Below are 26,879 nucleotides of genomic sequence, written 5' to 3' on the forward strand. Positions count from 1 at the left end.
GCTCCAAGATATTACTGAAGGTAAGGGTGTAGCACAGAGCTGATTGTTCCTAAGCTGATGAGAAGAAACAGCACTGTGAAGAAATGTTTATGATGGAGAAGATGTCATGCTTCTAAACAAGCTGCGCACACAGTGACAAAGCTAAGATTTTATTTTTTCCTTTAGGCAGATTATTGTCCTTCTTACATTTTTCTTTCATGATCTTGGCCACGTCTGCTATGAGACAAAGCACTAGTCTAGGTTTGTGCCTTTGAGCCTCAGAGGGTGTTTAAAACTGGGCATTATGGGTGGAGAAGAGGTGTGTCTTGTGGGAATAACATGTCTCCCATCTCAGTCACACTGTGAACCTGTGTAACTGGAACGCTTTGTTAACGCTTTGTTAATAACATCATGCTTTTCAGCTTAATGGTATTCCTGGGAAGTTTTTTATTGCAGTATTCACTTCTTTGTGTGAAGTTCTTCTGGCTTTCTGGAAATTGCTACCATCCTCAAGTAGATTTTTTCTAGTTTTACTGTTGCCTTAAAAATTATTTTTTGTTTGTTTGTTTGTTTGTTTCTAATATGTACTCTCGCTGTTTTGTTTCAATTTGGAAATACCTTCTTGCAGTTGCAGGTCACACAGAGATACAACCGAAATGCCCAAAATCCTGAAAAGAGCAAAACTCCAGGTGCTTTCATTTTGTTTAGAACACTTTACCAGGTTACTTAAACTATAACATACTTTAAAATAATCCTGTAGAGATTTTGGAATGTCTCTACCTTTACACACCTACATAGTGTTTTCCTCTTGGCAGAGGTGTAAATATGCATGTGGATAAGTTTCCATGGGATTGAGGTCTGACAGTATTACTGAGCACAGTGGTGTAGTGGATTTTCAAAAGAGAAAAAGATTAAATATTTCTCCAACTGTAAGACATCCGTGGCTGCATGGACAAAATGTATGAGAGGATAAAAACTTCAGGCTTTCAAACCAAAGCTAACTACAGAGTAAAGGGCAGAAAAGGAGTAACTTCGCATAACATTGCTTTGCTGACCCTTTCCAATTCATTTAACAACAGCTTCTAATATGGCTATTCATTCTACTCCTTTCAGTTTGATTAAAGGAAGCAGAATGTGGCCATCAGTGTGAACAGCTTGTTGTCTAACTGGGTTTACTTGCTGGTATTAGAAAGTGCTGGTATTGTAACCGATAAGTATCCCCAGCTTAATTGTCACAAAGTTGTAGGCTTTGGCTTTCTAACCCTGCAAGCTGACGGTTCACGCTGAAAATACTGACAAGTACTTGCTGTCATTTTAAAATCAAAATTACATCCTCTCTGTCAAACTCGGAGATGCTGATTTTGACTTTCACTGGTAAACATTCGTAGCTGCCCCATTCTTTACAAAATGTGGCCTTCTTGAAATGAAGAAATGACTGTCAGTAACTGGGATAACTGGTTGGAGCCCATGATACCCCTGCTATTCTGGTTCCTGCTTCTTCATGCATTCATTTCTACCCGGTTATTTCCATGATAATCAATGGCCCACCCTTCCTGGAGCTATGTGGGTTAAGACAGACAGAATCTTTAAATACACTGAATGTTCTTGCTCACTTCCATCTATTGCGATCTTTTTTCTTCCCTACTTGTGTGAGAGATATTAATAGTTGAGTAAAAGATGATTTTTCTTCTGATGTTTCTTAACGTCCTACAGGGCGAATAATTTTACATTTATATATATAATGCATACATCATTGGGTTCTCTGAATTCCTGTTAGTGATGGCTGAAGTAAAAGCTACATTTGTGCTGGATCAAAAATCTGTTGGTTTTTATCATTTTGAGCCTGAAATGTGATACAGTACATATACTTAGGCACTTGCTAATTGCTCATAGTCAAATTATTCAGCTTTTTCCAAGAGCAAAACTCTTGATGGGCTAATGGAAATTCTGCTTTGTAAAACATTATGAGGTACAGTCCACATAATTCAGAAACAGCAGAATTTTTCGTGTTACTTGGGCCAAATGTAGTGAACCTTTTGATTGGGAGCTGTCTATTAATCCTGCATATATTCCAGCCTGTTTCAGTACCACTGTCTGGCAGCATTGAGGAAGGCTTGGAAGAGTTGTTTTCATTTATTTTTATTTTCTTTGTGTGTGTAACTTCTTCGAAGTATTTGAAGTGATTGACACTTGTCCTTTGTTGCAGTAATGGCTAAGAAGGGTTTGCAACTGGAATTATTATTGTTGTTAAGTGAATGAAGGCTCACTCATGTTACGTTTTTAGTATCACCATTTGCATTACATAGAAGCAAGTATCTTCTCGTATTTACCTGGAAACCTCGATCGTGGTCTCTGATGGTTCAGGATGTTGTAAAGAACACCAAAGCAGCCTGTTTTAGATGTTTTATAATTTAAGGGTGCAGCTACACAAGCTGACGTTGCTGACCTGTTTGCTGCTACTTAAAAGGAAGTCCTGCTCCCTTCCTCCCTCTGGTTCCTCTGATTTCCTCAGCCAGGTCACTGAGTCAGTGCAGAGCTGATCTCTTCTCACTGAATTTGGCTTTACCACAACCAGGAGAGATCAGTGGGCCACCAGAACCAGTGCAAGAAAGGAGCAAGAAAAGAAGGAGGGGAACAGGGCTGTCCCTGAGCTGTTTTGTTTCCATTGCATCCCAAGAGTTGGACAGCAACGACCACAGATGACAGACATGGCAGTACCAGTTCTCGTCAAGCTCATAACTGTGGTCAAAATTCTTGTAGGTCTCGTGATGGTAGAACATTTGAAAGGAGCTTTCTGAGTAGGGAGCTTTTTCCAAGTTTGAAGGACTTGCGAGTGAGTCAAGGTGTGAGGTTTCTTTTCTCAGAACATGGGCAAGTCAAAGGTGGGAGCTGATGCTGGCTATGGGCAGGCGCAGGGACAGATGAAATTGCGACCCGTCAGCCTGAGCTGGGAAGTGAGGAGAAGGAACTGGGAGCAGCCTTTGGAGTGAGTCCAGGCAGGCAAGGCTGTATCTGTGAAGGATGCTGGAGTGGTGTAGCTGCAGCTGGGAAGCCAGGTGACAAGAACCCAGGTGAGAGCACTGGCCTCCTTCCTGGGTAGGAGGGACAGGGTCCTAGGCCTGGGCTGGACAAAAAGAAAGGGGCAAAGAACAGCTAAGGAAGGTGTCCGGGGCAGAGACCAGAGTGACAAATAAGCTGGTGATGCTGGCCTGCTTGGTTGGGAGGGTTGGGAGCCTTCTCTTCTTTGCGTTTGAACTACTGGCTTGCCATCCTTGAAGTGCCAAAAGGACAGAGAAAGAATTTGGGTAGGGTGAGCTTAGGAACAGAGGGGTAGATCTCAGAGAGAGAGCTTCCGAACCCGCCTGTTACGTGCTGGGTTTCATGGGCCCAGTTTACCTCCTGCTCGTACCGGAGGAACGACGGATGGCCCAGCGGCAGCTTGCTGTGCTCGCCTTGCTCTGTGCAAGACGGCAACCGCTTGTGCAGGGCTGGGTGAGCAGGGACGGGCTGGGGAGGGCGAGACCAGGGGCCGGGGAGTGGGCTGTGGGTGTCGGAAGGGAAGGGAAGGGAAGGGAAGGGAAGGGAAGGGAAGGGAAGGGAAGGGAAGGGAAGGGAAGGGAAGGGAAGGGAAGGGAAGGGAAGGGAAGGGAAGGGAAGGGAAGGGAAGGGGCGCGGTGTGCTGCCGGCTCGGGCTGGGGCCTGAGGTGCACACCGGGCCGGGGGCTGCCCGGGGCTGACAGCAGCGGGGAGCGGCAGCGGAGGAAATGGATGCTGGGGGCGAGCCAACATTGTCTGCGCGATGGGCGAGGAGGTGACGGGAGGAGGGGCGCGGAGCGAGCACACGGGGGCAGGAGGCGGGCAGGGCCGGGCCGCTCCGCACCGCACCGAGGGGCCGCGGGGAGGCGGCCGGGGCTGCGCTGGGCGCGGGGAGGCCGCGGGACCACCAGCACCAGCAGCACCAGCACCAGCAGCACCAGCACCGCCGCCAGCCCCCGCTGCCGGCAGCGGCCGCCCCGCCCCGGGCTCGCCCCTCCCCGCGGCCGGGCGCAGCGCAGCGCAGCAGCGCCGGGGGCTGCGGGAGCCGCCGCCCGCTGCAGCCAGCGGGGAGAAGCCGCCGCCGCCCGGGCAGCGCGCACAGGTAGGGCCGGCTCCCGCAGCACCGCCGCAGTCTCAGCCCCCCCCGGCCTCCTCCTCCTCCTCCTCCTCCTCTTCCTCCTCCTCCTCCGCCGCCGCTCCGCCCTGCGGAGGCCCCGGCCTCTCCCCGGGGACCGCGGCCGCCGCCCCTGCCGTCTCCTCCCCTCCCTCCCTCCCTCCCTCCCCTCCCCGGTGCTGCCGCGCAGCCGCACGCCCCGCCGCGGTGCGGAGAGCCGCGGGAGCGCCGCGGGAGCGCTGCTGCTGCTGCCGGGCTGGGCTGGCCGGGGGACCCCTCTCCGCCGAGGTAGGGCTCCTCTCCCACCTCCCGCCCACCCACGGCTCCTCTCCGGCGCCGGCCCGGGCGGGAGGGCAGCGGGGCGGGGGCTGGAGGGCTGCGGGGCTTTGTATGCGCGAGTGGGGGCGATGCCCCCGCCGTGCCGCTCACCTTCAGCTGCTGTGACCATCCCCATCCCCATCCCCATCCCCATCCCCATCCCCATCCCCTGCATGCAGCACCCTTCCGCGCTTTTATCCTCCAGTGAGGGCACAGTCGACGGGCATGATGCATGGCCCCGATTTCATTATTTTGTGGACAGCCGTTGCAATGTGATGGATACAGGCCTGCTTTAACAAAAAAATAAATAAATATGGCAGGCTTCTGCTCGATTGTGTGGGACTGCAGCAGCTCTGAAAAATCCTTGCTCATGGCACTGGGGGGCTGACCTTTTATTTAGCTATCCCTCTTTCAAGAATGATTTTTCTACTGTCCAAGTGCATGAGCCAAAAACAGAGTAAGCAATTCCATTTGTAATTTTGATGTTTTTAGTTATAAAATGGCATTTGTGTTTAAAGAAGGTGAGTAAGGACTTGTATTTCTAGACTGTACCTACACACCATCATCCTTAGGTATAAAACCTAATGCTTGAATGCTCGATATCAGAAGCAAGATTGCTGTAAGAGGGAATTAACATAAACGGTCGAGATCTGGAGCATTCGGTGCAGCCTTTGGCCCTTATTGACAGGGTAGAAATATTATGAAACCTGCTTACTGAACTGTGTAGCTACTTTAGAAAAAAATAACTGTTACTCATTCAGCCCTGGGAATGTATTGTCCTGAAAGATGTCTTGGGGAACAATGCTCCCGAGCTGCAGGATTATAGAGGCCGGTCGTGTCAGGTAATTTATTCAGAGAGATATCAGCCGTGTGAAGACGTCAGGGGAGGCTGTGACTCCTCAGGCCATTGCAGAAAACCTTTTCTTGCATGTACTCAGAAGCCTCTGGAGGGAGAGAGGAGGTGAAAATGGCACAGGAGAAAGAGCGAGCCAGGGTGAGCGTGATGGCAGCTAGGTGCGATTCCTGAAGCAGGGTTATTTCCCGTTGCCGTTGGATGTTCTCCACGAAGCCCTTTCTCGGTGAAGCAGCAATGGCTGTTGTGATGCCTGCATGACTTAGCAGTGGCTGTAGGGCTCTGGGGAGCGGGTGGGCTCGCTGGCTGCCTGACGTGACACAACCAGCGCTGAACAAATAAAATGGGTAGGGAATGTTTTGTTGCTTCATGCAGTAGCATAAGCTTGGTACGAAAAAAGAGGGCAGGTTTTAGGAGAGTAGCCCCTTCTGCATTTTTCTGTAATGCAGGTTAAGTGCGGTAAATGACTTAAAAAAAAAAAAAAAAAAGCAGAATGCAGCATTTTTGTGTGAAATAGGAGCTTGCAGCAGTTTTGTGGCAAAAAGCTTTACAGATGCTGTTTCATCCCTGTCGTGGCATGAATCCTACAGCTCTGGGAATTATTGTGTGTTACCGAACTCTGCCTGCACACAAGTGGAGCAGACAGGGGGCAAAGCACTCATGCTACATGTATGGAGACCTGAATGCTGCTCTCCATCTTTCGGACAGCCCTTTTATGTAGGCGAACCAAGCCATTTCATAAAAGATGTTTTGTTTTTCCTTCAATGTATATAAAATTTAATCAGTTAAACCTCCTTTATTGGATGGATTTATTTTTAATGTGCATCAGTTACAGCATTTAATATTTATAGTTGGATTACTTGTAAAATAAGCAATGCATTTCACTTGTGAGGAGTGCAGGGGCATATTTTGTGGAACGCAGATGAGGAGGCCTATTTATGCAGATGTCTAAGGCTCATTGCAAAGGGTATCTAGACAGTTAATCTCTATAGGTACCAAAATTCCTTAGTCATCTGATGTGGGCACACGTTAAAAACCAATACAATAGTTTATCGTTGCCCATTACCCATGAGTCAGCTCCAAATCCAGGCTAGCATCTCTGACCAGAGGCCTCCTGCTCGCTCTTTCACATCTCTAGGAAAACCTTTGTAAACCGCCGTGTGCTGGCTGTAGGAGCTGCATGGCCTGAACCAGCGTGAGGAGCCAGCAGCAGCACCTTGGATCTTTTTGACTGTCAGTTAAATGAAGAGGCTGTGAAATAGAGCAACGAAAGTCAATTTCTGTGGTGTGTGATGCACACCATGCAGTGGAAACTTGGGATGAGAGCAGGCTGGTGCTCCATGACTGAAGCTGTGCAGAGCCATATAGGGCTTTTCTGAAACACGAGCTAGTGCTGTGGGCTTGCTCCCGTTCCCAACTGATGGAGCTGGGGTGTTTGCCAGTACACTGGTCCCTTACCTCTGCATGAGCTCATGGCAACTTGCCCAAGTCAAACCAGAGGGAATCTAGCCCAGAGATATAAAACATGAAAATCTAGTCATCCTCTCTGGCTTTCTTGTGTGTTTACAACTTAGAAATCATCTCATGTCTGATTGTTATCACCAAGTAACACTTGCCTGGTGAACCAAGTGTTGGAGCTGAAACGTGTGTACCATCAAATGGCACCGAGGTATAATCAGTGTTCTGCAAGGAGACTGCGTTGAAGGCTGATTTCCCCAGTGCTGTTTTTTTTTTTTTTTTTTTTTTTCACATGTGGTTTTCATTTGTCAGATTTTTATTATTACTCTTAAAATGATCAGTTGTGAATTTGTTTTTCTAATGAACGTGAGTACAATGTTGCAGCAACTACAGCTGGACCTTTCAAGGCTTTGCCTTTCTCTAATGAAAAGAGGGTTACAGAGATGCTGCATGGAAGGCTTTTTATTTATGCTTAGTAGATCTCATCTTATTTAACAGTTTTAACAGAGTGATACAGATTAATCTGTTTATTTAAGCAGTCAGCTTTTTTTCCTAGGATGTCCAGCTTTATTTCTTTTTCATCTATTGTTTAATTCCTGATACAGTTCTTACTGTCCATTTTTCATTAAAAAGCTTAGCTTTGCATGGGAAGAACTTTGCTTGATGGTTGAGTTCAAAACAGATTTTATAGTTCAGAAAGATGGCAAGGGAGAGTAAGTTTGCATCTGCAAGCATTATTTCTACTTGCAGTAAAAATATATGTCATTAAGAAAAGATAAACACCCATCTCTAATCTTTGTGCTCAGGAATGGAAACATCTTTGTGTGGCCAAGGACAGATTAAGGTTGAGGAGTATCTGGAACTATTGTTTTTCAGCATCATTCTTTGCCTCTTCTCTGAAATAATGTTTTCATGTTGAACAATGAAAACTTGAGGATGTTCTTAGTTTTTCATGCTTTTCTGCTTTTTTCTTGCTTTTCTCTTTATATTTTTGTACACATATTTCTTTCAAGCAGGGTATTTTTTAGACGCATCAAGAATCTCTTTGACATGTCACAGCTTCCACTAGAGAAACGTGTTATGCTGTTGTGCAGTCATTTTTATTTCACAATTTTTTGAATGTGCTAAGCATTAGAACTTCAAAAAGAAATGGTATGTCAGTTTGATTTATTCAGCAACCTTCTTACATGAAGAGGGCAGCAAGAACCAAACAGAAGAGACGCTCAGCATGAAAATCTTGTGCCAACAGATGCTAACACACACCTGTTAGAGACTACGAATAGACGAGCAGGCCATACCAGTCATGCCGTTGGAACAGGAGAGGTGTGTCATTAATACTCTGCTCAGAGATCTAAAAATATACAGCTCTGAATCTGTTCACAGGTAAATGTTCCAAATTAAGTAGCTTTTCTCTTTACTGGAGTTCAAAACATATGCTGTTCGTTTCTTTGGAAGAAGTGGCCAGATCCTGAAGCTACACCTGCTGAGCAATTGGCCTATCATCTGTGAAATGTATTCAGAGATGTTCTTGGATTGAGTCTCCTGTTCTTGCTCACATATCCACAGCTGTACATAACAAGAAAACATTTCTGCTCTGGTAAAGTCATACTGCTTGGAGCTACTATATGTCTAACAATATGAAACAGGAATGCTTTTGCAAGTAATTGCAGAGGCTGTGGACTTGCCATTGAATAAGACGTGCAAAAAAGAATTTTCAAAGTGTCATGATCTGTTTGTTCGTTCTTGTTTAAAATGGGGGAAAAAAAAAAAAAAGAAGAAGGAATAGGAATTGACCGACAGCTCCGTTACATGGTGAGAGTAGCCACCAGGTTTGGTTTTATGAATCATGACTCAGCATGGTTGTGAGAGGGTGGAGCCATCCCTGAGACTGCTTCAGTCAGGGGTGGGCTCTGCAAATGGGCTATAGGAGGGGCTGTATGGGATATAGTGATAGATTGTGAAGATTTGTAGTTGCATATGTATTTAAAAAGATTTAATTTGGCTGTCATCATATGATGGAAGATGTAATCAGAGATGAAGATATGCAGACCTACTGCAAACAAAACGAATTTTTATTTACTGCTTCATTGCCCACATGATTGGATAACACACAGGTTAATCTATTGGAAGTAGCCAACTTAATAAATGAGGTGTTCATGCTTCGTGTGTTCAGTTCCACTACAGAAAGTAGCTGAATGGCTGTGATCCTGCCTAGCCTTACTCCCTATGAATTAGACTCTTTAATTCTGGCTTTGAAAGTTCTCATTCAGCTTTCTTAAAACGCAACTTTATGTTAAGATGATGGCCACGCTGGCACCTTGTGATCCAGGACTCGGGGTGAATGCCTGCGAAGGTCAGGAAAGCTCGCATCCCATCCCTCCCCGCCCCAGCCCGGGGCTTTGCAGGGCGTCATTTTCAGCTTTGCACTTGCTCGGAGGCGCTGGTGGCAGTGAGCTGCTGCGAGGTGCTCAGAGGGGACGCGGCGGCTCCCTGTGGCAGCCTGGCGCTGTAAGGTTACACTGACTGCTGAACTTGATATTGGGCAGACATTTCTCCCAGGCCAGACCAACTGGCACCTCTGGGAGGGCTTTCATCTCCACTGTGGGATTCAGCTCCCTGTAGTCTTCTGGTCCCAAGTACATGGTCAAGGTCTTCTACAAGGTGCTGTGGAGACTTCTTGCTGTCAAGCAGTGATTCGGATCTGCTTGCTTTTTTGGCTATTGTAAGTTACTGCTCTCTGATCCTGAATTAATTTTGTCTTTCTGTTGGCTGATTTATTATAGAATGGCATGGAGTGACCTGCTTTTGGTTCTTCCTGTGACATGATGAAAGGGAGCCTTGTGTCTGTAAGAAAGAGCAAGAAAGCTGCGTGTATGTTGTGGCGTACGGTGCTGGAAGTGTTGGCTAGCTGGGAAGGTCTGGAGCCTGCTTTACAATGAAGCTCATTTGTGGTTACTGTAGTAACGCAGAACAGATAATTCAGTTCTGTGCAATATGACCAAATGCTTATTTTTTCCACTCATGAAATGAATTTTGTTTAGCCCCTAGATACCACAAATGCTCCAGCAAGTAGCTCCTCTAGTTTTTAGCTTAGAAGAGAAAGAGTGCTGCCTGCTATATCTAAATTATCCTAGTGGAGATAAGTTTATTTTAACACCTACAGGTTTTAGTTTGGGCATCTGAGTTTGGAAATGTTGAATTCTGTCTAAACTAATTATAAGATTTTCTTCCCAAGGGCCTTCACTGACTTTTCTCTTAGTAAACAAATATTTAATTAAAGTGTTTAAGGGTGATCTGTAGCCAGCCTCTGCAGACAGAAAGCTTTGCACTGGTGGGTAGCTCATGGCTCCAGGATGCTAATGGCATATACATCTATAGCAACACTGGGATGCAGCATGGAGCTAATCATTCTAGTCTGTGCTTGGAGAAAGCAGTTTTTCCCTCTTACTACCAAATTACTGGCTTCTGTGATTTTGGAAAGGTGCCTTGGGCCTAAATCTGCCTATGGAAGTCAGTGAGTGTTCTGATCCAGGAGGATCAGCCAGTAGAGCACCCTTTGTTTAACCCTGTGGTGTGCAGGGTACCAGCAAGGAAGTCAGGAACGCTAGGGATTTTATTTCCCACTCTGCCACTTCAGTTACACAAAATGGGAAAGCAAGGGAGCTTGGCAGCATGCGTTAGTTTGGGGTGCCCGTTGTTCAGCAGGAGGAAGCCTGAATTTTCAAAGAGGTTCCACACCTCTTGAGATTTCAATGGTCATTTGTTCAGCCCGACTGAGAGATGATTCCTCGGGAAAAAAAGGTTTTGAACTACCACACTGCAGTTTCCCTTAAGAAAACATGTACATGTATTCCTCGTTCAAAAATTCTGTAGAGTCTGTATGTAATGAGAATAAATAAATAACTGTAAATGTTACTTATAGAATAAGTAACTATTTCTATTGCAATTTTGAATGTCTTTAGGAGGCCAGATCCTAAATCTGTTTTAAAAAAATAATAATTCTGGTTGACTTTGGTTGACTGGTTTGCACCAGTTGAAAATCTGTCTTGCAGCCTCCTAAGTTTTGATAAAAACAAACAACGGAGCCTGTTGTATTTTACTCCCTTCTACGTTTTTGGCATCACAGAAGCTTTTCCTGATTGTTTTTCTCATTTGAAGGCTGATTGTACTGAGTGACCTCTTGCTAGTAAAGGGTGGGCCACTTTATGTGGGAAAGTCTTAGTCAATGTGTCTGGGAGATAAGTGGGCCTGCATCCCAACAAGTGCTGTGCATTAAATGCCAGAATGTGCTGGGGATCTGCCAGGAGATTGGAAGCAGGACTATGCGACAAGCGCGAATGCAGTCACACTCTCCTTAAAATAGTACTCTGGATAACAGGAGATCTGGAAAGTTATCACTTACCTCATTTTAGCACAAATTCTTTCCTAAAAATGGATTATAGACTGAGGGTTTGGGGGGATTTTTTTTGTTATATATGTTCTGTTTGCGTCTTAGGGCCATTGTGGTCCTTCGCAAGCCTTTAACCAAAGGCAGGCTAGGAATACAGGTACGAACGAAAAAGCTGTATTAAAACTGTAGAAGTGAAGCCCAAACCCCTCAGTCACAGCTTAGGGACTCAGCTGTTACCCAAATGAGAAAGGAGAGCAGTTTGTGTCTAGTTGAGCTTAGCAGCAGCAGCTTCAAGTTAGTCTTGAGCTGTCTGGAAGTGTGAAGGCAGCAAGAGATCAGTGCAGTGGCCTCAGACATGCCTCAGCTGGCTGTCGGTAACGGGGTTTTGGTACAAGATGAAGTGTGCAAGCAATCAGAATTTGGATATTAAAAGTGGTGGTTTACCACTGCAGACCGTATATGGTTTTGTTTAAGGGCAAAAATAAGCAAATTTGACTTATATCCATTTGTCAAATTTGTCGACGGAAGAATCTGATCGTGTGGCTTTAGTCGTTGGCATAAGCCATTTAAAGTTAAAACCTACGATGCCTAAATTAGTTTCTTACGGGAAGAGAGTGAGTTAGCTTCTAAATGGGATAACATGAGGAAAGTGTGGGGGCCGGGGCTGGTCATTCAGAGCAAGGCTGTAATGTACTGAGTCAGCAGGTGGTTGTGTTCAGCCCGCTGGGAATCTGCTGTAGGGAAGTACGGACTGAAAGAACTGTTCCCTGCATGTGCGAGTGCGTTGCTGCAGGGACCTGGGCAAGGAGCTCGATTAAAGGAAAAACAAAAGTGGAAATGTTAGGGAATAACGAGATTCAGAAAAGGAAGTGTGCACTACTGTAAGCTGTGACCTTCCAGTGTGTGCAGTTTTTAGGACAAGCAGCGTGTGTTGTGCTTTTAAAAAGGCAAAGGGATTACCTCATTTGTGGAAAAACACCCGGCAGCCTTTGATCTGCCCTGGAAGCCTGGGATCAGTTTAGCTTTTGAAGACCACAAGATGTGACTGCCTTCATGTCTGTACCGCAGCTGAAATCTCTGGCCCCAGGTACTAGGCTGGCATGGCCTGTGCTCAGAGCAGAGCAGCCCTTGGGCTTCTGAGGGTTGGGGGCTTCCTTTGTGTAGCAGCAGCTGCAAGGCTGCCTAAGTTGTGCTGGTTTGCAGTGTGTTGGAAAAGGAAGGCTGCCATCCTGGCTCGTGGCAAGGTGGGGCACAGGATATGCTCCAAGGGTTGTTTTGGGGGAGGATGGGGAGTACCAGATGCACTGCTTTGCACCATGAGGGGGTTCCCTGACCCCAGCTGGCCGTGTAAGCCAGCTTTAAAGCTTTGCATCACTGGAGTGTGTAAAGTAGCTTTATTGCTGGTCAGGATCTGGCTCCAAGGAGTGATGCTTGCATAAAATGCAAGTGAAAAAGGTAAATAAAGTTAAAAAAATAAATAAATATATATATATCCATTTTGAGCTTCACTGAGATTTCTTTTCAATCATTTATATCTTTTCATTATTTCTACATATTAGCAGGCATAAAAATTTACAGAAATTGCATGATTTAAATAAGAGATGTGAAAAATGGGTAATAATACATTCAACTGCCATGGAGACCAGAAAGATGATGGAAGAAAGTTATTTTTAGAGATCTATTTCTGTTGTAAGCTAGACAAACACAAATAAGATGACTTCATGGTAAATTAAAGATACATGCATATCACAATGATATAAATATCTATGACCCAGACATGTAGTAAAGTAACTGCAGGTAAGTTAGTCTCTGCCAGATCAGTAATGAAACCTGCATTCTTCATTTTGCATGGTGACAAGAGACCTCCGATGTTCTTTTTGTAATACTTTGATTTTTCTTTCTCTGTTGTGCTTAAAAACGAGGGATTTGGATCCTCAGTTGTGCCAAGTTACATAGCTCCATCCCAGCATGTAAAGCTGTGCTGATTTACATCGTCACAGTCTATAGCTCAAGGTTTTAAATCATCTTCATATAAAATATGCAGAGGAACATGTCTGGGATCATGATACATTGCTCATTTCAATTTCTGAACCACATTAGAAATACAAGGATTGTCAGAAGCATGAAAACATACCAAAGTGTCAGTAAATAACTCCAGGAGTCAGGGCTGATGATACCCTCTTTCTGGTCAGGTGTGAGTGACAGGAACACACAGCTCTTATCTGTGTTTCTGGTCTAAGTAATCCTAGTTGGGTAGTAAATGCTGAGTGAGATTATGCTGTTGGAGTGTGTGTAACAAAGATCAGCATTTAGATAATCTGTAGGGGTATAGCAGGATCTGGAGATGTTGTTTAGGTATTTATTGGTGATAGGCTGAGGTAAACCAGAAGTGCGATTGCTTTAACTGGGATCATCTTCTAAACAAGTGGAACGCTGCGGAGTCCTAATGATGGGGTTGCTGAAGGAGAGCTGACAGGTGAGGGCCACATGGCCATACCAGCGATAGGAGGAGCACTGAGTTGGCGGAGGGCACGCCAGCCATTTTAGAGATGTTTCTACAGCTGTTGCCGACAGGCAGAAAATAATGTGAATCACTTGGAATCGCTGTGGCACAGCGAGCTGCGAGAGTGCACAGAGTCACAGAGCTCCTCGCATTCCTGGCGTGGGGCAGCAGCCCTCCATGTCACTTTAGGGGCAGTTTGCAGAGCAGCATGTTCCCCTGGTTCAGGGGGCCTTTCACTGCAGCATGGCTGTTGTCATTTTTAACGTTTAAGCTTGTCATAAGCTGTGGCAGGACGCCAAAGAGGCATAGAAGAGCATTGGGCCCAAAATTAATTTATGCATTCTAATAGATGGGCACCTATAGCATTCATACCATTAAAAGTTTTAGGCATATCTGATACAAGTACATCTCCTTTCCAATTTTTAGTAGCTCCACTATCACTTTATGCTCTAACAAGGGCTAGGAGGGCATACAAATACATAAAACAAGAAAAACATAGCTTTGTGTTTGTAATGCTCTTTTCTGAGGATTGATCAAAAACATTGCTGTTTTAAAAGACTCAAGTTCTTGATGGTAATTAATGCTGAAAAATGGTCACTATGCAGGCAGCATGACTGCTTTATCAGAGGGGAATTACCAAATTGCATTCCAAGCATGTTATTAAGGGATTATATAGATGGGCGATTCACCCTTGGGTTAACTGTCCTGAAACTACGATTATGCTTACATGTATAATTTGTATAAATAATTATTATGCACTTATTACTATAATAACAAGCCACATTTTGAATTTCCTTTGTGCCTCCCAGTGGTTCACACGCTGGTCTGAAGCACTAACAGTATAAACTTAATAGGTCTTGAGGGAACGTGCGTGTTGGTACTAGGTGTAGTTCTTGTGTGTTTCTCCCTGCAGCTTGTGTCCATGGGCCTGGCTTGGCAGGTTTTTTTCTCTAAATTGACCTTAGTGTATAGTAGAAGACAGAAATGTTTTGCATGTTGTTTCTTCCCTTGAGTATGTTGATAAAATTACAAAAAAGTTTCCCATTTTTATTATTAGGAACAAGAAATTCTCGTTCCTTTTAAAAATCTGCCCATCTTGTTTTCGGTGTTCGTTAACTACAGCCTGGAGAACGCTGGCATTTCTCTTCAGAGCGCTGGACTTTTTCGTGCATTCAAGCTGAAGAGCACAGTAGCACAGAGCACCTTTGGGAAGTGCTGAGGGGTGCCGGGGTGCATGCTGAAACTGAAGTGACCGTGTTCTTAACGCTTTCAGATGCAAGTGCCACGAAAAAATGCACTGTTCACTTTAGTTCTTTGGGCAGCGTAGATTTCCTCAGTCAACTTTAGTGTGTATTAAAAAACAGAGGCTGGATACCTGCTGCCTTTTGCTTCTAGATGCCAGCGTTCTTTATGCTGAGGCATGGCGCTTGAATATTGCACCTGAAGAAGTTACTCCTAGAATCACTTGGTAAATGCTGGGCCATTGCTCTGCGAGGTGAGTGGTCAGAATCGTCGCCTTCAGGAGATTTGCCTGTGACCTGCCAGAGACATTGCCCTGTTCCTGGGGTGGTGGTTTCTGAATCGGGGCACATGCTGGGTTTGGGAGGCTCCAGTGCTTTGACTGGAGTTCCAGTTGCATGTTGTGGTGTTTTGAGCCACACAAATGGGGGGGCTCAGCAGAAGAAAGCGCCTGAACTCCTCCTTGGCAGGAATTGGTGTTCAAAGTAGCTGCTGTTAACTCTTACAGCTGAAAAATGCTCTGCTTCTAATACTGCTTTCAAAAGGTGTGATCTTAGAGGCTAAAACACAGTCTAAACTTGTGGCCTCTTCTTAATAATAACACTGTGAAATAATTGTGTTAACAGTCTGTCCTTCTTCTGTGGTGCTGACACTGCAGCAGGCAGAGCCCACTTGGTCATTCTACGGGCATTTGTAAGGACTTCTGAGCCAATTTCCAGAAGCAACTTGTTTGGGGAAATGGTGTGGCTTTCCTGTTAGGATGGCTAGCGCTGGTTACAAGATAGTTGCTAGTGGACCCAGGTCTGTTTGAATTCTTCAGAAATGAAGAGTTTCCCTTGGCCTGTCAGTGCTGAGATATTTCCCTCTGTGGACTGACCGTGAGTTGCTGATGCTGACAGTCTGATAGCCATGCAACTACCCTTACTGGAAGCTCCAGGAATACAATGGGATTGATCTGAATGGTCAATAGGATAATTAGTTTTAGCATCGTGTTTGACAGCATTTTGTTAAAGTTGTGTCTTTTGCAGGAGGTGGGTGGGGAAACACACACAAGCAAAAAACTTTTCTGGCTTCTTCCTGAGTTACTGGTTTCAGAATGTAGACTACAGGCTGTCTGTAAAATGTCAACAAAAAGGGGGAGGAAGCTTTGTAATCTGAGTATCGTAGCAGAAAGAAACCAACCAGCCTAAAAGAAACCTCCAAAAACCCCAAACCAAACAAAAAGATAAACCAGAAATGTGGCTGAGGGGTTTTTTATACAAGCCTATAGTTAATTTTAGCTGTGGGTGGTTGTCATTGTTTGTTTGTTGTTGTTGTTGTTTTGTTTGTTTGTTTGTTTTGTTTTTTTAATTTCAAGGACTGCTAAGGCATGAGGAAGAAAGGCGCTGTTGTCCCAGTTAGTCACACTGCAGCATGTGCCTGCCTCCAAGCCCTCTTTTTAGCTGTAGCCTGAGGTAACACCTGGTCAGTTCTAGCAGCTGGATCTGTTGAGAAGCTGGTGTAGTTACTAATTTTATGCTTTGCTGCATGGTGGTTTCTGCTGGAGACTATGATAAATCTCCCCAGCTCCATGCAGAATGCAAAATGACCTGGGAAGGGTAAGCCCTGTGCACAAAACTGACCGTGTCATAGTGTCTTCTGTGATTGCCTCTCACTCTGTTATGGTCCCATTATTGTAAGTCATCTGTAAAGTCAGCATATTGCTTAAAATAGGGAATTCCCTTTGCAGTTGCTATCACAATTACAATATTTAAACATCAGCCCTTCTCTGCAACACTTGAAGTAGCTGTTAATAGAGAAAACATTTCATTAGTATTGCCAGAAAAGCTAAATACTCAGCATGTCAAAGGTTCACTCCCAAGGCTGGAGCTATGTAGGAGTTGCACCAAGGCTTCTTCACCCCTGTTTCTTCAAGTCTAATCTGTTGTTATTGTTGAACAGAAAGTACAAGTGGGTGGGAGAAAGCAAGAAGCAGAAAATGGCTCAAGAGAAAGTGAAGACCATCTAAAGTCAAATAGGGGGAAATAATGGACCAGAAGAAATGTGAGAGAAAAGGATGAATTAAAAAAAAATAAAAAAATACTCATTCACAGAACTTCATCAGGACAAGAATCTGAGCGCAGTTAGGGTGCGAATGGGTGCCTAGCAGCGGCGTACGCTGTACAGGGTGCTGGTTGGGTGTCAGGGAGTGTAAGCCCTGCCTTTCCTCACTAGGGCCTGTGGGTTCATCACTGGCTGGTTATGGCAGGAGGACTGAATATTGCAGCAAACCACTAATTGCCTTTTGGGAGGCCGCTGACAAGAGTGGGTGCAATCTGAATGATTGTGCTTGGTAGGAAGATCAAGGGCTTGGCAAATAACAATGTGTGCAGCGAGTGCTGACATCCTCAGAATGTACCAATGAAAGGTGCTTAGTTTTTCTTCTACCGTGTTGCTGGGCATTAACTAATGTAAAATTTAGTAATAAAAATACCATTTCAGCAAAATAACTTCCTTAAACTTGCTGTCAACAAGAGATGTATCGGAGAAGAGAATTTCCTCTAGGAGAAAGCACAGAAGGAACAACCAGAAAAGACCATTGTGTATTTAATGGGGGGAAAATGTCTTATGGCTTGCATATCATCTTAATGATACTATGAGGCAAGGAAGGGAACCAAACAATGCATACCTTTCGTCACGGAAATGGAGTCAAGAAAGGCTTTCAACAAACATCTTCTAGTCAAAATGAATGGTTGAATTGTCATCTGCTGTACAAGAAAATCTACTTCACCCATATAATCCTTTTGGTGTAGGTGAGTGAGGAGAGGACTGTTCCAATTGCTTTTGAAGTTCCAAATGAAGAGAAATCCTTTTTCCGTTCCATTTTCTAGCTTGGCTTTTATCACAGAATTGTCTAGGTTGGAAGAGACCTCAAGATCATCAGGTCCAACCTCTGACCTAACACTAACAGTCCTCCACTAAACCATATCACTGAGCTCTACATCTAAACGTCTCTTAAAGACCTCCAGGGATGGGGACTCCACCACTTCCCTGGGCAGCCCATTCCCATGCCTCACAACCCTCTCAGTAAAGAAGTTCTTCCTAACATCCAACCTAAACCTCCCCTGGTGCAACTTTAGCCCATTCCCCCTCGTCCTGTCACCAGGCATGTGAGAGAACAGACCAACCCCCACCTCTCTGCAGCCTCCTTTAAGGTACCCGTAGAGTATGATAAGGTCACTCCTGAGCCTCCTCTTTTCCAAGCTGTTTGTTCTCCAACAACCCCAGCTCCCTCAGCTGCTCCTCGTAGGACTTGTTCTCCAGGCCCCTCACCAGCTTCGTCGCCCTTCTCTGGACTCTCTCAAGCACCTCGATGTCCTTCTTGTAGCGAGGGGCCCAAAACTGAACACAGTACTTGAGGTACGGCCTCACCAGAGCCGAGTACAGGGGGATGATCACTTCCCTAGCCCTGCTGGCCACACTGCTTCACTGCCAGGATGCCGTTGGCCTTCTTGGCCACCTGAGCACACTGCTGGCTCATATTCAGCCGACTATCAACCAATACTTCCAGGTCCTTCTCTGCCAGGCAGCTCTCCAACCACTCCTCTCCCAGCCTGTAGCGCTGCTTGGGGTTGTTGTGCCCCAGGTGCAGGACCCAAAGTGTGTAGGGAAAAGACTGGCAATCATCTTTTTATCTAGCTACCTGCCGTTCAACCAGTTGCACTGTGTTGGAAGCCACTCTGATAGTCAGCCCAGTTGCTTGGCATTTAGGGCTGCAGTCCTGTGAGAGCAGAGTGGAGCAGGACCTTTCCCCACAGCCCCACGGCGTGCCGGCCGGGCAGTGTTCACCGCGTGCTGCCCAGTGGGCTTTGCCAGCGTGCCAGGTGTTGCTGACCTGACCTGGAAATGGGAAACTGAGGCAGAGAGGGGCCAGCTGGTGGCAGCATGGCTCGGCATCGTGCCCCAGTGGGTAGCAAACTGCCTGGCTCCCAGTGGGCAGCAAACAGCCCTGCCCCATCACCTTGTGCTGTGGGGGCACGGAGGTGGCTGCTCCCTGGCTGGAGGCTGCTGGCACACGTTGTTTCAGTTAGAATGAGTTTGGTCTCTGACACTATTTGTGTGTCCCAATGGGCTTGTCCCAGATTTATCCCAGGAGAAATGCCATTTTGGAGGGGGCGATGTGGTGTCACAGTGGCTGCTGGCAGTAAGTGAAACGGCATGATAAATCTCTGCGTCGTCAGCTTGTCTGGCTGCATCCCAGGGGAATCGCAGTGATGCAGGGTGCTGACACTCTCCCTCCTTGCCCCAGCAAGAAGGCTTTGGAGTTGCCTCCTTTAGGAGGTGCTGGAAGGTCCTGTGTTCTCTCACCCATAGCAGCAACAGCCAGCACTTCTCTGGTCACAAGTAAATGCTCACAAAACTTGCTCTCCAGAACAAGAACCTAAAGCACATAACCAAAGCTTGTAAACCCAAATGGACTTGATCAAACTGAGACAATGAACCAGCAGGGAACAAAACTTTGCTGGTTAGAGTGGAGGGGATGTCGTGACAGGTCATATATCCAGCCTGTGCGAGGTGGTCCTGACTTACAGGAACCTCTGGTTGCTTTTCAGGATCTCTGAAATAGCCAATGATTTTTCTGATGGCCGGATGACCTCTTGATGCAAGTGGAGCCAGTATTAATTAAGCATGTCTATTTCCATTGGATTTGTATTAAATTTCTCAGATCTGATACTTCTGCTTGCATTTATGCTAAAGGTATCTTTCTTGGCTAAAACATGAATGAATACAGAAAGGAATTTATTATCCTTCCTTTAGTAATCAAGGTAGAATTTCGTAGCTTGTCTTTGGAAGGAAGAGCTAATGTGTCAGCAGGTATGACTGAACCTACCTGCAGACCATTGGATCCCCTCATAATGTCTTTACTCGAGTCCTATTAACCATTCTAAATACGACATACGAACTTTTATTGCCATTTCAGTGCTTACTTGGGCGAGCAGTTAAGTGCCTTTTTTTAGCTCAGTAACGTACTGAAGACGTTCTGGACACTGGCATTGTTATGTGGGCACAGTCCCATAGGCTGTAACCACAGGACTGGCCTTCCAGAGAAGTTCCAGAGAAATTTTTATTGTGTGCACTACATTTTATTTATCATGAGAAAGAAGTTGGCCAAATAGCTTTGGATAGTTCCTGTTTGCAGGTCATGCATTTCCATCAATATTTGATGAAATCTAGTTCTGTCGGTCACAGATCCTAACGCCTGCCATGATGTATGAGCTTTGCTGTTCTCTGCTCGGCATCCTCAGCATCATTGGTCTAAGCTAGTTTTGTTCAGGTAGACTTCATAGACTTAATTTCTATATGTTTTTTGAAAAAGTGTTGGGGGTGAAGTTCTCTACAGGCAAGTAGTGGTCAGTATTTGCCCAAGCTGCTGCAGCACTGGCCTGAATATTTTAGATGATTTTTGGAATACAAAAAGCGAAAAGTATCTAGACAGGTTAAGGGGCCTTGGCTTCGGTGTTCACTTTTTGTTGTTGAACACGAGCTGTTTAGCAACCTGAATCAGATCTTGGGAGGCTTATTTTAGAATCAGCTCCTGTTTCTTGTTTCCTGAGCAGCGATTCAATTATAGTGAGAAAAACAGTCTAAATAATTGAGTGGGCAAGTGTATGTGCTGTGTTATCAAAGGCCTACCCATAAATTTTAGGCTTGCTTTGCAAAGGCTTAGGAGCAGGACCATTATACTCTGAAATACCGCTGTGTTTAAAACCAAGCCTCCTCCTGGGCTCCTGCACACCATGCACTGCAGCCCTGCTTGACCGTGGCCTGGCTTCTAAGCAGTTTGTCCGTCTCTCCACTTCTTGCTGCAATCTGTGTGATTGCCTTGAAATGTCCTTTCGAAGGGTATTTCACTAGGGCATTTAGTCATTCTGAACTCACCTTCCTTGCTCTCTAGAAGTACAAATATTGGTAAAATACTGCTTTATTCAATGCAGCCTAAACAGAAGTGATCCCAGAGTGGCCAGACAAATGGAAAGGTATGTTTCAGAGGTGGAAACAGTGTCCTTTACACTAAGTAACTTATTTTTTTATGACTGCAACACTGTTAACTGTTTCAGATTGCTTAAAATCAAGACCAGCTTGGTAAAGGTGAGTAAAAGTGAAAAATATGTGAATAAGGATGCTGATACTTTTCCAGGGGATGAGGCTTTTAGGCTTATGGCTGGCTGTTCTCGGTAGGGTAAACTGTAGATGCCTTGTCCCCAACTTGCTCGTGAGCCATCTTGATAAAATTAACAGTAGATTGAAGTCGGAGGAAGGACAGAGCGCTGTGCTCTCTTTACAAAAGAAAATCTGCCCAGGGATAAGGCAATCCCAAGCTGCAGTTCTGACAGGAACTTACAACACATCCCTAGTTTTCACTGACTGAGGACCTCTTTTCTCCTAATTGTTTCATGGCTGTCTAAAGGCAGAAGTGCCTGCACGTATGTTTGTCAGCCAGAGGACAGAGAGGAGGGTTGTGGCAGGCAGTGCAGCTCCTCACTGGGAGCTGGGATGGCTTTCTGTCTGCTGGAAGGCAGGGAGCAGCGGCTTGCAGCTGTCAGCCTTGCGGCTCTGTGCGGAGCAGCGCTGCCCTGCATTGTGCAGCCTGGGCCAGCCAACACGGACGTGTGAATGAAAACCTGATTGTAAATGAAAAATCCCCAAACCCTAGAAGTGTTGATGGTGTACGGAGAATTCCCATGAAGCCCCGTGACCACCTAGTACTCCTTGGGCTCATCTTTTCCTGGGATTGTTTTATGGCCTGGCTTCAAGTGCGTCTGCTTTCCCACGTTCCTTCAGTATGAGACAGAAAGGAAGCCATGACAAACATGGATGGGAGTAATTTTTTCTTGGTTAAAATATTTGTGGCTATTACCTGGTCTTGCAGAGACAATAACCCCCTGCTGGTCTTCTCTGAGCCTGAGAGCCTTCAAAAAGCCTCAGAAGGGTGAGGAGTCTGAAAACCCTGGGCTAAAAGTGTAGCTGCTGTAACTGGCACTGTTCAGGTTAGTGTAAGGAGAGAGGTGACAGTTTGGCCTTAGGCTTGGAACATCTGAGACCCAATTCATTGTGATAGCAGCTGTTGGTATTTTATGCCTGTAAAAATTAGGCTCTCAGAGTTATGCTGCAGGTGAGAAAGTTACTCTGGTTTTGAATCCTGGTACTGTTTCATCTCTAATGAGGCATATGGAGAATTACAGAAACGGTTGCTGTAGAGGATAAAAGCATTGCTTTTTTGCTACTTCTGTTGATGAATGATGATGAGGCTAATGTTTAACTCATCAGGCAAAATAGTTAATTGAATTGTTGTTTCAGCTCCTGTGTCTCTGCAGTAGCTGTGCAGTTACCACTGTCTATCCCCAGGTGCTGTTCTGTGCATTCTTGCCAGTTTAGAGAGCGTGTGGGCATGTGTGTCTGTCTCTGGGCACTGAGTTTTTTAGCACTCAGTAGCAAAACATCAGTACAGAAAGGTTTTACAGTAACAGGTAAAATAAAAATGCAAGTAACCAGTTCCACAAATCTGTAGCCCATTGCCTTGCTTTTCTAATTGATTCTTATATTGGACAATTATTGGTGATTGTTCAGTTTTAACTAACCACTCTTCTGCAGCTGGGCTACACCTGGCTGACACCTGTGTGTATAAGAGAACAGAGGCTCCCCTCAAGCTAGCTGGAGTGGGAGATGGTAGCATTGGCTCTTCTTCTGGAGTCAGGGGAGATTGTGAGGAAGGACTTGGGTTTGCATCCTGAAAATAGCAGTCTTGGTGTCCAGTTGGATGCTTCTCAGAGAGAAGGCCTTAACTGGCAGCATGAACATCTGAGGCTGTCCCTGATTTCCTTCTCTCCAGATTCCCCTCCTGCTCTGTAACTACACCTGTATGCTTGTTTGGTCTGGTTTGGAGGCCTGTCTCACTGTGCTACATCGAGTGCTATCATTTGACCCTACAGCTCCCTTAACACAGCAAATCCATCCAGGTATGAGTATGCATGAGGCCAGAGAGTTGTGCTGATGTTGATTGTGGCCTGTGATGTTTACAGTACGTGCCAGAAATGCGTGTGTCAAGGTATAATGAGCTTCAGAGAAAATGGGCTGTTTTCAATCAGTGTCCACGTCCAGTGTTTCTGTAGCTGCCATATGTATCCGCTCCCAGTGTGAACTCAGGATTGGATAGTCCCCAAAAATGTGATAGTGATTTTGAGTTTCGCCCCCTCCTGTATTCCCTGCAATAACATCTTTTCATCTTGTGCTTTGCCAGGGTCCTGAGAGAATCTGAGAGCAGCCACTGGTGAAGTGAGCTGATGAATACAGAGGGCTTTTGTGCCGAGTGCCTTCTGTTCTGAAGGTGGAGGCTTTCAGCAGCCTTCAGGAATGCAGAGATTTTATTTAAAGTCAGGATTTCTGTTCATCTGTTCATTTAATTTCCCTGTTCTTGCATAAATTCATAGGCTGCAAAAGATTCTTGAATAGGATAGCACTAGTATTTATGCTGCTCCTATCTGTTTTGTATTGGGGTACATCATGATAACCTCCAAAAATGTGCAACAGAATTAAGTTGCAAAATAATCTTTTCCTTTTTTTTTTTTCCATGCAGAACATACGATAATTTTGGATGGTATGAGGTTTTAATGGGCATGAAATCTTTGTAAATACTCAACATAACTCTTCTGTGTCTGAAATTTGTAGGTAATTCAGGCAAGTCCAAGTCAAGCAAGCACAAATCTCCTTTATACCCTACTGTGCCATCTGTCTAATCTATCTGTGTCAAATACAGCTTGTTTGGGTCAGTTCTCATGCAGTGTGTTCTGGATAGACTAAATCAAAAATTCTGGTCAATGAATATTTTTCTCTTGATGTTTGTAACTTACATAATAAACATGTTTTTCTTGTTAGTGCTGTAACACATATATGGTCAACAAGAATGTGGTAGTCAGAACAAATGTCTTTTTGTCACGGTTGACCAGGGTGCTTTTACAGCTACAGCAGCTTTCAGCAATTTCCAAGCACAGTATTAATGTGAAATAGCCGAGTGGAGGAGTTCACGTGCCGGCACTTGCTGGGTAATGAGCCCCAAAATGTATAGTGTAGGTTTATCTATTGCCTAGAGCTTGTTTTCTGTTGATCCACTGCTAACCTGGAGAGGCTCCATTCTGTTTGCCTGGAATTTGCATTCGTCTTGTGAAATGTCAGAAATGAGTATTTGAAAGACTTTGCTGGTTTGTTTCTGTGTGAGTTTGGGTAAGCTGTAAGCTGTCCCTTCTAAATGCTGGAGGACTGCAAGTAACGTTATTGCAGTGTGATAAAAATAAAGCCTGAATTTTGCAGGTAACCTTCTCTTTTGGTGTCTTTCCAAAACCAGAATGATGCAGTGACATACGTCCTTGTGGGTTACAAAGCATGCTAATGTGGCTGCTGCTCTACCGGCAGCTCCCGATTCAGCGAAGGAAACTCCAAACGATGCAGGGCTGTGAGCGGTAACGCATGGCTGCATGAATCCTGTGCTGATCTGCAGCTACCTCCTTCTGCACGTAGGTGTGACTGGCTGTTAGAGGCAGGGAATAGGTGGATTGTCATGATTTGGAAATCCCGTGCCTGCTGAGGGCTCTCTAGGAGGGAAGCAGACCTCCCTTTAGAGGCAGAGCTCACAGAGGCTCTAGCCTCTGCAGTGGGCTGCAGCCCCTGCCCTTGAGTAGTGCAGAGCAGCCTGCGGGAGGGAGGATGCTCAGGACTGAGCATGACTCAGATGTCTGTGGGACTCGCGGCTGCTGTTGGCGAGCTGCTGGCATTGCGCCCCAGCTCTGCACTCCTGCACTATGGCTGCCTTGCCTCCGAGGGTCTGCAAAAACACCTTTGCTTGCATTTGCTTTATGCAGAGAGATTGCTCTTCTCAAGACAGCTGAGCCTGATGTACAATGCAGTGCTAAGGCAAGGCAAACTGTAGTCATTCAGAAATAAAATGGCTGAATCACTGTATGGTGAGGCACTGTGTTAAGATGGAGTCAAGCAAGCAGATCACTCGGGAAATGAGGGGGCAATTTTGCTGCCACTATTGAAGTGGAGGCCTCTCTGTACATTGCATTGATATCAATGTCATCAGGAATAGAAACCTTCTAAAGAAAGTTTCACCTTCAGTGCTTCATTTGGTCCTGCCCGTGGTAACAAACATCGCACAAATGGAAGCTAAAAGCAGGATCCTTAGGAAAAGAAAGGGTGAAGTAGTGACCGAAGGCCTGTTTTGACCTCTTACTATCTTCACAGCACGTTTTCTAAAGCAGAGTACAATAATTGAAAAGCTGGCACGGTGTAATCCTGAGGTTTATATTAAAGCTTCTTACTAGTGCATCATGCAATTCAAAGCACTCCATTAATATATTTGCTTTGAGAGATGTACACATCCAGACGTTTTCTGGTTTTACTATTCCAAATTAGGGTGCTTTAATTACTGCTGACCTGATTTGAATATGGGCTTGACTGATTTCATTTAAATTATTGATTGCAGTGTGCTGGATTGGCCACATTTTTGTTTTCTGCCAGTAACATCTACTCTCCTCACTCAGATCTGAGTGGTTGGATCTCACTTTTTCCATGATGCCTGAAGAAAGAGCTTTAACACGCGTTCTGGGAGGAGGAGGAGGGAATTTGCCCACCTGGGGATCCAGGAGTGCCTCCTGTTCAGGCCGATCCAGGGCCGTGTAGGTGATGTGTTGCTAGCAAGAGGGCTCTCTATGTCAGCTGGGACTGCAACGCTCCAGGCACCTCGCTGTGCTGCTGCCTTTGCTGCATGCAGCCATTTGGGCTGAGCCAGGGAAGGATCAACTGCGCTGCTTTGTAATGCTTCTGAAACGCTACATCTATAACAAAACACGTAGGCTGGCTGGAAGCTTCATGTGGGTTACCTTTTCGGGCCAGCCATGTGCAAGTCAGTGTTTGAGATGGTGTTTCTCTGGCAGCTGCAGGTGCCCACGAGCATCTGGTGCTGTGGCTGTTTGCCCATCCTGTGCCTGTCCCCATCCCTTTGCCACCGAGGGATGTGGGACCGATCGGGTGTCCTTCCACTTGTGCTTCCACATGCCATTTCTGCTGTTCCTGTGAGCAGGGGACCCGTGTGCGGTGTGCCTGCCCTCGTGCTGGGGGCCCCTGCAGAAGAGGGAGCGAGGGCTCCGGGAGCCAGCGGTGCCCACACAACTTGTCAGGTCTCTGGGGGCCTGCAGTAGTGGTGCACTTGCACTAATGAGCTGTTCTGCTCTGTTTTTTGTAGTGAGGAGAGTTGGGTGGTTTCCAGCTGCATGCAAGCTCCAATTGTAGCATGAAAACACAGCTGGCTGGGGAGTGGGGAGGGCTGGAACATTTGATCCCGAGTAATTGTTCCATTTAAAAAACGTCAAATGACAGTGAATGTCATTTGAAACAAGTGATAGGGGGGCTCTGTACGGCGTGTTAGGATTTATTCCTAGCAGGAGAAATAGCCCCACCTTTAAAACTGTAGAGCCAACGACACTTTGAAATCCTTCAAAAATGAACTTTCCTGTCCATCCCACCCCCCCTCCCATTTTCTTTTCTTCTCAGCCCTCTTATGTAGAGATGCTTTTAAAGCCTTAAAGTTGCATTTTTGCCTGGAAAGTGAAACAACACTCAGGATTTCCCTAGGGAAACAAAGCTTTTAGAGCCTGAAAAAAAACACGGAGAGCATTCTCTTCCCGAGGTTTTTCTTCACCCAAGATGGCTGTCTAGAGTGATGTGGGGGAGAAAGAAAAGGCAGGAAGATCTGGAGAGCTGCCAGGACTGTGTAGTAAACAGTCATTAGGTAGAAAATGATCAGGATTAGCACTTTCTGAACTGCTTCAGGGCTGTATTATTTTTTTCTACTGTGAATCTGCAGGTGTAAATCTTAAATATTTGAGAATCGTAGCTTTTATTTCTAAAATGCAGATAAGGCTGCAAAGAATGCCATTTATCTGCAGGCTTTCCT

At 45.5% G+C, this 26,879-nt stretch overlaps 1 protein-coding gene across 2 annotated transcripts in view; it reads left to right on the plus strand.

The window, feature by feature from the left end:
- The first annotated feature begins 3,860 nt into the window (after positions 1-3,860).
- The window catches only part of SPTBN1 (spectrin beta, non-erythrocytic 1), a 135,353-nt gene continuing 112,334 nt past the window's right edge, over positions 3,861-26,879 (plus strand). The window contains exon 1 of one of the 2 annotated variants that reach the window (XM_084285089.1): positions 3,861-4,117. The gene's annotated coding sequence lies outside the window, so the exon portion shown is untranslated. Of the gene's footprint in view, positions 4,118-4,303; positions 4,418-26,879 lie in introns of those variants that run through there. The other variant, XM_084285088.1, reaches the window with a different exon arrangement.

Source organism: Netta rufina (assembly GCF_964035555.1).
Source record: "Netta rufina genome assembly, chromosome: 3".
NCBI lineage: Eukaryota > Metazoa > Chordata > Aves > Anseriformes > Anatidae > Netta > Netta rufina.